Here is an 11,725-nt window from a genome sequence, read left to right as displayed (position 1 = left end):
GACAAAAAATCACTTTTAAACACACGAATGCAAGTATTGTTCATTTAAATCAGGATACTTGGTTTTCGTAGCACTTAGGTGAGGACCCTGCAGTGGTTGGTGATCATGATTGAAAATATGCTTCCAGACAGGCATTTAGGTTTTATATGGTTATTATTGAAACACACAAATTAACTGGTGCATGCCCATATACATTACCTGACTGAATGTATGAAGTCTGTGAAGCAGGGGGCGAAAAGATTGGTGGCAGGCAACATAGCGGATAGCTGTACTCACGGCTCTTGATGTACGAATGCTCTATAAAATCTCTTCTTGGAGTTGGATTTTCAACATATTACAGCCATTCCATTATTCCGGGAATACCAAATAATAGCCAGATCCACATCCGAAGCAAATCCCTTAAAATGCAGCTTCCAGTTTGCTCTCTTAACACCGCCGAAGTGTATTGTCCTATGGCTAGCCACATACTGCGTGTCGTTCACACAAAGGAGCCGCTCCGTTTGACCACCAACCCCACCTTTTACATCGCGCCATGCAACTTCCGTTGCGAAGGGACTTCCCTACAGCGTTTACATGTTACAAATACAATTGCCCTAAGCATGAACGAGCTTTTAATGAACATATTCTATTATATAAATGTATTCAAACTATAATAATTTAAATTCTCTTCTTTTGCTTTTCTCACATATACATTACAAAACTCTCATTTTCTTGCCATAGATCAGGGCGTTTAACCGACAACCTTAATACATTGTAAATACACAGTTACATAAAATAAACCTACTTCTAATCGATATAAGTGTTACAATAGTAAACTAATCACTACCAATTCCGCAATCCTGCTGGCTGACATGTCAATCTAAAGGAGTCTTACAGATAGTTGTCTTAAAAATGTTGTACTGATGTAGCTACGCTTATCATTTCTTTACATTCTAAGAGCACTCTGTATGCCATAACTCATTGAACGATTATTTTAAATGCATCACACTTAATGTGTATCCTTGTTACTATGTTGATAGTATCAGTAGATATTCTGAAAATGTAATATAGATGATACGAGTAGGAGTGTTATCCCAAGTACCGTTATCCAAGATGGCAGCGATGACGTTATCCAAGATGGCGTCCATTACGTCATCCAAGATGGCGGCTTTTTGCGGGAAGTTCGAACTTTGGCAGGAAGATAGGTCAAAACTGGGCTACCTCCACTAACCTAACCCCCTCCCCTCCCTTCCCCCCAGAAAATGGAGGGTAGTTCAAATTCCATCAGGACAATGCAACACAACTCTACTAACCCAAGAAAATGGCGGAAAGATAGGTCACTTGGGCTACCTCCACTAACCTATGTCATCCAACCATCACCTTGTCCTAGGAAATGGCGGGAAGAGGACTTGACCTGTGCTGGACATAAGTCTTTTACATGCCCTATTTGTTTAAACAACTAGAGATAGTACCACCATCAAGTGTAGTCGCCATGGGGTCTGGAGTCCAATTGACCTAGTGCACAGTACTGCCACCAGAGGGCACTGTCGTCCATTCTGTGACCTAAGCCAATATGGTGGTCTGGGGTGGGGGGAAATGGTGGGAAACAGTGTGGTCGCCAAAGGGGCCAGAGTCCGACTGACCAAGTACATAGTACTGGTATGAGAGGAAGCTGTCGTCAATTCTGTGACGTGATCCAAGATGGTGGGGTAATATGGAGGGAAACAGTGTGTTCGCCATGGAGTCCGGAGTCCAACTGACCTAGTACACAGTATCGCCACCAGAGGGTGCTGTCCACCAGCCCATGAAGTAACCCAAGATGGCTGTCTAGAGGGGAAAGTAACTCAGGCTGCACTGGGCTGCTGGAGAGAGAAAGAAGTGTAACTTATTTATCTTGGAATAATTTATTTAGTGATAGCTTTAGATGGTATATTTATCACACCGATACAAAACACACACTCTGAAATGCTTGAGGTCATCCCACACAGCCTACAGACCTGTAAAATAACCGTAAGTTCATGAAATAACGCTCTGCAGACACGCAAACAACTCCTAAATTACCGAAATAATTTCAGTATACACCCACAGACATGCCAACTCCTCCTAAATAATGCAGTACACTGATGTGCAGACACGAAATAAACTCGTAAACTGTCAAAATAACGCACAGCATAGCCTACAGACCTGCTCACAAAATAACGCAACAGACATGTAAACAACATGTGCAGGCACTGCCCGCTGCCCCTGTCCAATGGACCACACAGGAGGCTACCACATATGCTCACAGAAGATCGGGATGCACCGGCAGCCCCCACGAAGTGATGTGGCCGTATGTTGCCCAGCCACACACAGGTGCCCGTTTTGGTCCCTGAAGCATGAGTCGGTGGCATCCCTTTCATATTTGACACCTAAGAAATTCCTCTTGAAATATGTAATCACCTAGGCACCGTTGCTGACGTGACTGGATGGGAGAAAGACCATTTGCAGAGCGCAGATACTCAAAGGGTCCGCACACGTCAACACTGGTGCAAGCTGTCACTGGACACAAGCCAGCACGAGCCATCGCTCTCACACTGCTGCTACCTACAGTGATGAGGTGAAAGTTGGTTCTAAAGGTGTGCTCATGCCAGTCCCATATGCGAGATGCCTCAGGGCAGCACATGTGTTTACTGTTGCTGACACTATACCTGTGGATACTGCCATCACGGACTACCACAGGGTGCATTGTTCCTAGCGATCCTAAAGGGACATGCGAGCTGCGTCTAGCCGTGCATGAGTACCCAGTGTGCCTGACACATCACGCGAAATATTCGTCCTGCTCTCAATAGACGTCTCAGAACGATAAACGTTCTTAACGCTATAAGCCTGTGCACAATTACGAAAACACAGTTAATCATAAAAGCATTCTTGTTGTAGGAAAGAGAGCACTCTCTAAGCACCAATGGGGGAAATCAGAAAAATTATGCAAACAGAATTAGAAGCACTGTCTTAAAGAAGAGAAAAGAAATGGCTGGAATTTTCGGTATCCTACAGTTACAGGTCTGGAGGTGTCCTAATGCCATAGTGGCGGATGAGTGACGGCATCCACGCCAGAGATGGATGGTCTGCTTCAACTTGTCTTCGAACACTGACTTTCTCAGAACTTTCTGTACATATCTTGCCTCCATCCTGTTCGAATCAGTTTGTAGATGCTCCTACGTCCCAGCACAATGTATATCTTGTGAATGAATAGAGCATTATGATTGTATTGCACCGACAATTAAACCCTGCAAAGTGGCCTACAGATCGTCAAATATGGAAAGACCCTTGCTCAGTTACACTGCTCTCCCACTGAAGACAGGAGCTTCAATATCAGAGTATGAAACAGATCTCCAACCCAGAAATATATCACCGCGTACCTTGTCAATGTAGCAAACATACAATTCATATCCTGCACCATACAAAGTCAGCCCTTTTACATCATTCGTACATATACCTCGAAGACATATAGCACTGTACACACTCCTCACAGCACTAGATATTTCCCTGTGAGGTCAGCAGTCATCCACCCCCAACAGGGATGAAAGCAAGTATCCTGGAGCGTCTGAACAGAACAATAAGAGGCAGAATGTGGATGCATTTTGACCATCGTAGCTCATACAAATGGACAGATATCCTTCCAGAAATAATCGCTCAGTATAATCGAACCAAACATACGACAATAAAAATGAGACCAATCGATGTTCCTGATAATGAACTCATGGATACGGAGTACTATCGCATTAAAATGCTGCATACACCCAGACAGAAATTTAATGTAAGTGATTTGGTACGTATCTCAAAACACAATATTGCATTTGAGACATCATACCTACCTAACTGGTCAACAGAGAGATTTCCAGTTTCAAAGTTGCAAAGAACGAATTCTGAAACTTATATATGGAAGGACAGTAAAGGTGAAGAAACTGCAGGCTGCTTCTACACTGAGGAGTTGCAGATAAGCTCAGAACCGGTTATTTTTCTCATGGAGAGAGACATAAGACGTTGTGGAAATAAAGCACTAGTCAAATGGCTTGGTTCTCCTGGTACACAAAACAGTTGGATTGATGCCAATGATTTTCTATATAATGGGTGCGCATAGTCCACAACCATCACAGCAGCATAACCTGTGTGCTAGGAGACACATTAGAGGACGTGGTGGTATTCTAGACAAACTGCCAGTGGAATTATACATCCGTGGGTATAATTACTGTGGACCTGGGACAAAGCTTCAGAAACACTTGGCACAAGGTGATAATGGGCTTAATCTGCTTGATGAAATGTGTGTGGAACATAACATTGTATACGCTGCAAATAAAGATCTATCACGTCGTCACATTGCAGATGGGATTTTATCTGATAAGGCTTAGGTGATATAGAGAAGAAAGAATATTGGTATAGATCAACGCATCGTGGCATTTGCTGTTGATAAAACCATGCAGGGAAAATGAAGTTCGGTGTAGGAGTGATGAATTTCAAGCGAGTTATGAATCCTGCATGTTGTGCACTAAACAAGAAGAAGGACAAGGGTGGGAAGCAGAGCTGTTTGAAGAACTGTATCCAGACAGCGATGTATGCAGCTAAAAATGCACTGAAGCAGAAAGATCGGGGAAGAAGAAGAGGATTAGATGAAGCAGCTTGAGTTCCACCAATACCCAAGACATCTGGCGGTTTTCTTCCATTTCTCTTCCTGGGCCTCTCTGTGCTCTCGGCAGTAGAGTCCCTTGCTGGTGTGCTGCAGCTATCACTCGAATGGTCAATAATGCACAGAACTCCCAAGCACAATTGGAAGAGGCAAGAAGACATAAACACGTGATGGAAGCCACAGCCATCAGAAGAGAACTATACTTGAAACCGTACAGGAAAGGGCTTGGTCTATTCACAAATTATTTTAAAAAAAGCCCATTAGAGATCCTTCCATATGGACCGCTCACAAATACTGATCTTCTTAAGTTTGTTAGACACAAATTCAACATACCAAAATTCCGTAGTGGGTTTATGTGGGATACGTAACCAAAGATTATGTGGAATACTGGTGAAAGTGGAATTGTGAATTTAGATGTTGCTGGAGGCCCCGGCACCCGCTGGTATTTCAGAACATATGATGTGAAATATGCGGATACCATCTACTATTTCGACTCATTTGGTGACCTGCAACCGCCAGAAGAATTACAAAGATACTTCACAAATAGAAGACTTGTGTTCTACAATTATTGATGCTATCAGGACTTTAATACATACTCTGTAGACATCTATGCATCATGTTTCTCTTGACATTTGGAAAGAAGAAGAAGCATTCTATACAAGGAGGAGCTTTAAACATTCCTTCATCATTTGGGGTTCAGATGCAATGTGATACACTTTGACATCAAAAGACAGCTCAGACATTGGATTATTTGGAGCTGCGTACCAAACTAATCAACTTGTTGACTTTCATAATGAGGAAATCATTGTACGATTACATATAAGGCAGGATGGGCATACAGTATAAAACACGTGCACACAATCCACAGCATGTCACTTCGCTACTGAACAGCAAAGTGGTAACACGTGTAAACTACGAGTTTCATAAATCAGTTGGCTTTAAACTGCGCAATGACGGCTCACTCAATACAACCAGTTCAGTAGAGTATGATGAGAGAATTGTATGACAGGAATACTTCTCTCATAAACCTTACCCTTCAACCACATTTAATAAGAACGATGAAGTTAGGATTGTCAACCAGCACCAAGATGCACACACGCTTCCATGCAAGAGTTTCATATATCTAGAGGGATCATTCAAGAAAACCGCCAGCAGCGATATAGTGGGATCCAAGCTTACAGGTAACGCTTTAGCACACCTGTTCCAAGAGATACGCTATGAACTCAGTGGGTCTGAGATCGACCGTACACGCAGTGTTGGCATAACATCATCCCTTAAAACATACGTCTCTGCATCACCCACATATTTGCCTGGCTTAGAAAATGCGGGATAGTTCATAGACGATCCTGAGGATAGACAAGTTGCAGACTACAAGCGATTTACTGCATGCACACCCCTAAAAATGCTTTTGATGTACTTGAGAATATGAGACAGACTATTATGAACGCTAAACAGGAACTCATTCTGGTGCGGAATGCGACGGACAATAACTCATACATTGAAGGAGCTAAGGAGGAGAATATGATCATAATCAGCAAGATAATATGGAAAATGCCTCACATCAGTGTATCTGACGAGGAGCGTTTGAAGCTTTTAAAAGCCCTCAATTCCGGTACATTTTGTCACTGACATTTCGCTGTTGGGAGGTTTTCACATATCCAGTGTTACCGACTGCAAGCAGACAAACATGGGTTATGAAAACCTCTTCACAGCTAGAGACACCTAGATTCATCACACTTGCGTTTCAGACTGATAGAAGATGTACTATAGCAAATGATTTCACCATGTTCAACAAATGCAAGTTAACTAATGCCAAAGTCTACGTCATTTCAGAATTCTACCCTTATGACAATTTACATCCGCAGTGGAATCAAAATATATACAGTCAAGCTTATGACACATATGCAAGGTCCGTGCTTCTTACTATGAAATTGTCGAAGGAGAGGGAGGAGAGTGTCTACTCAGACCACGTAAGTTCAAGGAGCTTTCACCAGTAATTGTAATATACTGCTCAAAACTGTAGTGGACCGACATGGCAGCCAGTCCACAGTGACGGGTAACCGAAAGGCACGCGTACACACACGTCGACTGGCGTTAAGTCTGAAACAGGATACGTGATGAAAGCTATAAAGAAAAGAACGGAGCTTCTCGTATACTTAACTTTAATTCATGGTGGTACATTCCTCTTGATAATACAAGTGAGACTCTCTCCAGATATGGTTAATGGCGCCTTGCTAGGTCGTAGCCTTGGACTTAGCTGAAGGCTATTCTAACTGTCTCTCGGCAATTGAGAGAAAGGCTTCGTACGTGTAGTCGCTAGCAATGTCGTCCGTACAACTGGGGGCGAGTGCTAGTCAGTCTCTCGAGACCTGCCGTGTGGTGGCGCTCGGTCTGCGATCCTGACAGTGGCGACACGCGGGTCCGACATGTACTAATGGACCGCGGCCGATTTAAGCTACCACCTAGCAAGTGTGGTGTCTGGCGGTGACACCACAAAAACAGAACAAGATAATTAAGTCTGGTCCTATAGATGCACAAATTGAATCTGAATCTTCGACAAATTTCCCAGAATGCACTGCCACGTATGCTCTAGTTCTACATGACCGTGTGATCAACTACTGCCCACTCACTGGTGTTGTGCAACGAGCTGTATAAATGAATAGGTGCTGCAATACCTAGAGCATTTCTCAATGGCGTCTCAAGGTGTGAACATCATTGCAGACGCTCAGGGTTTCTATGATGATGACTGTAGACAGTTCATATTTAAAGATGCTGCATTTGTAGTGTACACACTAGATGCTGGAATAATGCAGACATTCTCAGCAAACATTGCATCACCGAGGCCTTTCAAGTACGTGAAGTGTGCTAAGATACAGAAGAGTGCAAAGTGGTTAACACATTTCTACCATGGAATTCATTGGGATGATCCTGGCATACCCTATAGAGATATGGTGAGGGCGCTTAAATTATACTATCACACAGGTACCATCGTCTAGGAGAAGATCTCATGGATGCGTCGAATTCAAGACCTGGAATTACATGGGTGTTCTTCTCTCCATCGACTCAACAACATGTATGAAAAAAGTGTTGCTGTGTCTCCTTATGAACATGTAAAATTACTTTTAAGTTGGATCAGAAATAAATGAATTGTTGCCTCACAACCTCTGTTCTTTTTTCTCCACCCTCCTCCCGCTGTGCCAGCGTACAGCTTTTTAACCACATGCTATGTCTGCGGCTTTCTTCAAGCACAGGAGATATACTTTTAGACATGTCAGCTATACATCTTTGGAAGCGAACATTGTCACGTGCCTCCTGCTCCCATAACCCAATTTGTGCTGCATGATAGACGTAATTCCATGTAACTATTACATATACATTTCGTTATCTCCCATCTTAAACATCACCTCCTTAATACCACTCATCTTCAGCAAAAACTAATGCCATCTGAGACAGTGCTCCCACACTGGCGGCAGCAGCAGTTTGACAGGTAAATTCAGTGACAAATGGGCTGTCCCATTACGATCGCTAAGAAGAATGCACCCTATGCTATTCTGGGAAGCAATGGAACATCTATTTTGGCGCTAGACCTGCTCCGCAGCTATGCGTCATCGCACCAGCAATGGTACCTAGGTGAACACGTGTATCAATAGGAATTTCTCAGGTGTCATGTATGAAAGAGAGTCACCACCTCATCTTTGCGGGACCCGAACTGACACCTACACGTCGCTTGGCAGCTCACAGCGGCAGTGTCAGGTGTCGAGTGGGGGGATGAGTTTTTTTATTGGTGATCTTTTGTTTAAACTGTATTCCATCGATTTCACTGACCAATATGATGCTGTGAATTAAAAAGAACTACCCGACACATGTGAAGAATTCCGATTTAATTAATTTAAATTTTTTTTATCAACATGGGTCAGCCACAATGGTCGAGCGGTTCTAGGTGCTTCAGCCCGTTGCCACACGGCTGCTACGGTCGAAGGCCCGAATCCTACCTCAGGCATGGATGTGTGTGATGTCCTTAGGTTAGTTAGGTTTAAGTAGTTCTAAGTCTAGGGGACGAATGACCTCAGATATTAAGCCCCACAGTGCTTAAAGCCATTTTTTTTGTCAACGTGGTGTTAGCAGTACAGTAGTTAAGGGGAGGGGTGTGTATGTGTGTGTGTGTGTGTGTGTGTTTGTGTGTGTGTGTGTGTGTCTGTGACATGGAGCAGAACAGCAGGTTAAGTGCAGAACACTACGTTAATTTGCATAATTTTTATGTAAAACGCAGTGCAGTTGTTTAATTGGGCTGACAAAGAAGAAATGTCTTTCAAAAGAATGTGAAATTCGAAAAGTGTACCAGATTAGGACATAACTAATTACTTAATTTGGTATCAAAGGAGGTAACAATAGTTTAAGGAAATAGGTGTGACATAGAAAATCACTTAACAGAACAATAGGTTAAGTAAGACTTATGTACAAATTATTCAGCACAGGCTGAGTCCTTTTCCAGCCAGTTCACAGGAAGAGGTCGCAGTCAGATGACTTAGGTTAGTGGTGGTAGCCCAAGTGCCCTTTTTTCCCACCGTTTTCTTAGGTTAGGGGAGGTAGCAATGGCATGTTCCATTGTCCTGATGGAACTTGAACTTCCTGCCATTTTCTGGGGGAGGGGAGGGGAGGGGGACAGGAGGGCATTTACCAGTGGGGAGTGGTTAATTTAATTGATCAATTTAATTAAGTAGTCAATCAAATTGATAAGAGTGAGAGGAGCTATTCCAATAACTCAAACCGGCCGTTGTGGCCAAGGGGTTCTAGGTGCTTCAGTCTGGAACCATGCTGCTGCTACGGTCGCAGGTTCGAATCCTGCCTCGGGCATGGATGTTTGTGATGTCCTTAGGTTAGTTAGGTTTAAGTAGTTCTACGTATAGGGGACTGATGACCTCAGATGTTAAGTCCCATAGTGCTCAGAGCCATTTGAAACATTTTTTGACCCAATAACTCAGACCTGTAAGTGTACCTGTAACAGTGAGGGGCGAGGGCGGATGGGGCGCGGGATGGGTAGTGAGTAGAGGAACAATAGGTTAAGTGCCTGTCAATGAAAGGAGAACAATAGGTATGCCCTGAGTGCATACCTGCCCCTGATGCAGGTAACTTGCACTAACCAAAGGCACTGGTGCCGCCCTTGCCCCACTACTGATACGAAATAACTTTAAATAACACTATCATGAGACCAACTCGTGGGTTTGTGCAGTGTCTGAAAGTTGCCTTTCAACTTCGTAAAAGTTAAGTATTAAGTTCCCAGCAGGCGAATGGATAAAAGTGATGAAGTATTAATTGGAGGCTGGTGTACTGAGGCATTATGAGTTTCAATAGTGATGGACAACTTCAAAAAAATTGGATATTAGATATGGATACATGAGACTTAGTGCAGGAAAATGGGCGAGACAGACTAGAGAGACGACAAGCAGTTAATTTTCGGATTTTTTATGCTGTTTTCATAAATTAACATTGAATTGAAGAAAAATTTTGTGGAGCAAATATGAAATCAATTGATGAAAAGAAGCCAGTATTATCGCAGAACATCAGACAGAAAGAAAGTAAAAGGGGATTGAAGTTTTGAAATTTCAAAATGTTTCTACTATTTGTTGTAATAAGTTTTCATAACTTCACAGAATTATGAGGCTAGACTGAAACATATTGTCAGGTTAACATGAGTAAAGGTTTTGGGCACGACGTAACAGGATACTAATGGAGGTGAGCTACGCTGATATCTTGGAAGAAAAATCGATTATAAAGGCAAAGAAATGCTCGTGAAGTTGGAAAGAGAGAAGTATAATTGCAAGTAGCAATACCTGTCATAGCACGGCACAGATAAACATAAACAGTCGTTCTTCTGAAGTGAAAGGTGCGGCTTACTGCAGAAAGACGCCTCTAGGGAGCCTCTGCCGGGATATTACTAAAGAAATATTTATGAACTGGCCATTATGTATTCTGTGTTTATGTATTCTGTCGACGACTACGCTATCCTGTGGTTACCAGTGGCAGTATACCTTAATCCACGTTTTTAGTGTTTTTTTCTTAGTATTCAACAATCCCTGTTATTCAGACAACACCCCAGATATTCCCCTTCCATCTGCACTTAATCAGGCAGACGAGCCTTTATTACATCTGTGGATAAACTAATGTTGTCTAGTCATATTTTTACCCCTTTAATTGTGTACTGTACGCAATTGTTAAATTAAATATCGTTTTATTGTTCACTAGCATGCTGGATCTGACTGGCATAAAAAAGTGTGAATGAAATATAATTTGGAAATGGTCCCAACTCAGTAACGTGATAATAAATGTTACGATCAGTCGGTACTTCGATGTTTACTGAATACGTTTTTGGAGTTGCAATGACGCAAATGATATAGTAGAGAACACACATAAACGTTTTTCTTGACGCAATAATTAACCAACAGCTGTATGATTTGTTGAAGTTTATTTCATTTTATGAACTTCTGTGTGCCACCAGTTTCGGCATTACATTGATGCCATCTTCAGGCCCCACTCGTCATAGTCGTAAAATCGCTATACACGGAAAGGGGATTTTACGACTATGACGAGTGCGGCCTGAAGATGGCATCAATGTAATGCCGAAACTGGTAGCACATAGAACTTCATAAAATGAAATAAACTTCTACAAATCATACGGTTGTTGGTAAATTCTTGCATGAAGAAGTTCATGCCAGCCGTCGTCCCCCGATCCATAATGGATCAACGAAAACTGACACATAAATGTGGCTGGTGTACGTCATTATAAGTGTGTTATATACTCTGAGGCCAAACCATTAGAACAAAATTAACTTTCTCATGATTTGTCACTGTCGATGAAACTTGGACCACCCATAGAATGAAGGTAACTGACAGAAATAACCAACTTTTATTGAAACGCAATAATTACACTGATGTCACCGCCATTTATGACAGTCCTAAGGATATTACAAAAGGTGTGACATGTTTCATAATAGGAAGTGTGATTACCCAGGAAAGGCAAGACATCTTCTGCAACGTGCTCCCATGCTGATCATACGGCTGCTAAAGCGAATTTGTGATAGAAGA

The sequence above is a fragment of the Schistocerca nitens genome, chromosome 2 (assembly GCF_023898315.1).
Source record: "Schistocerca nitens isolate TAMUIC-IGC-003100 chromosome 2, iqSchNite1.1, whole genome shotgun sequence".
Lineage (NCBI taxonomy): Eukaryota > Metazoa > Arthropoda > Insecta > Orthoptera > Acrididae > Schistocerca > Schistocerca nitens.
The sequence above is the reverse complement of the archived record's forward strand: the minus strand, read 5'-3'. Positions refer to the sequence as shown.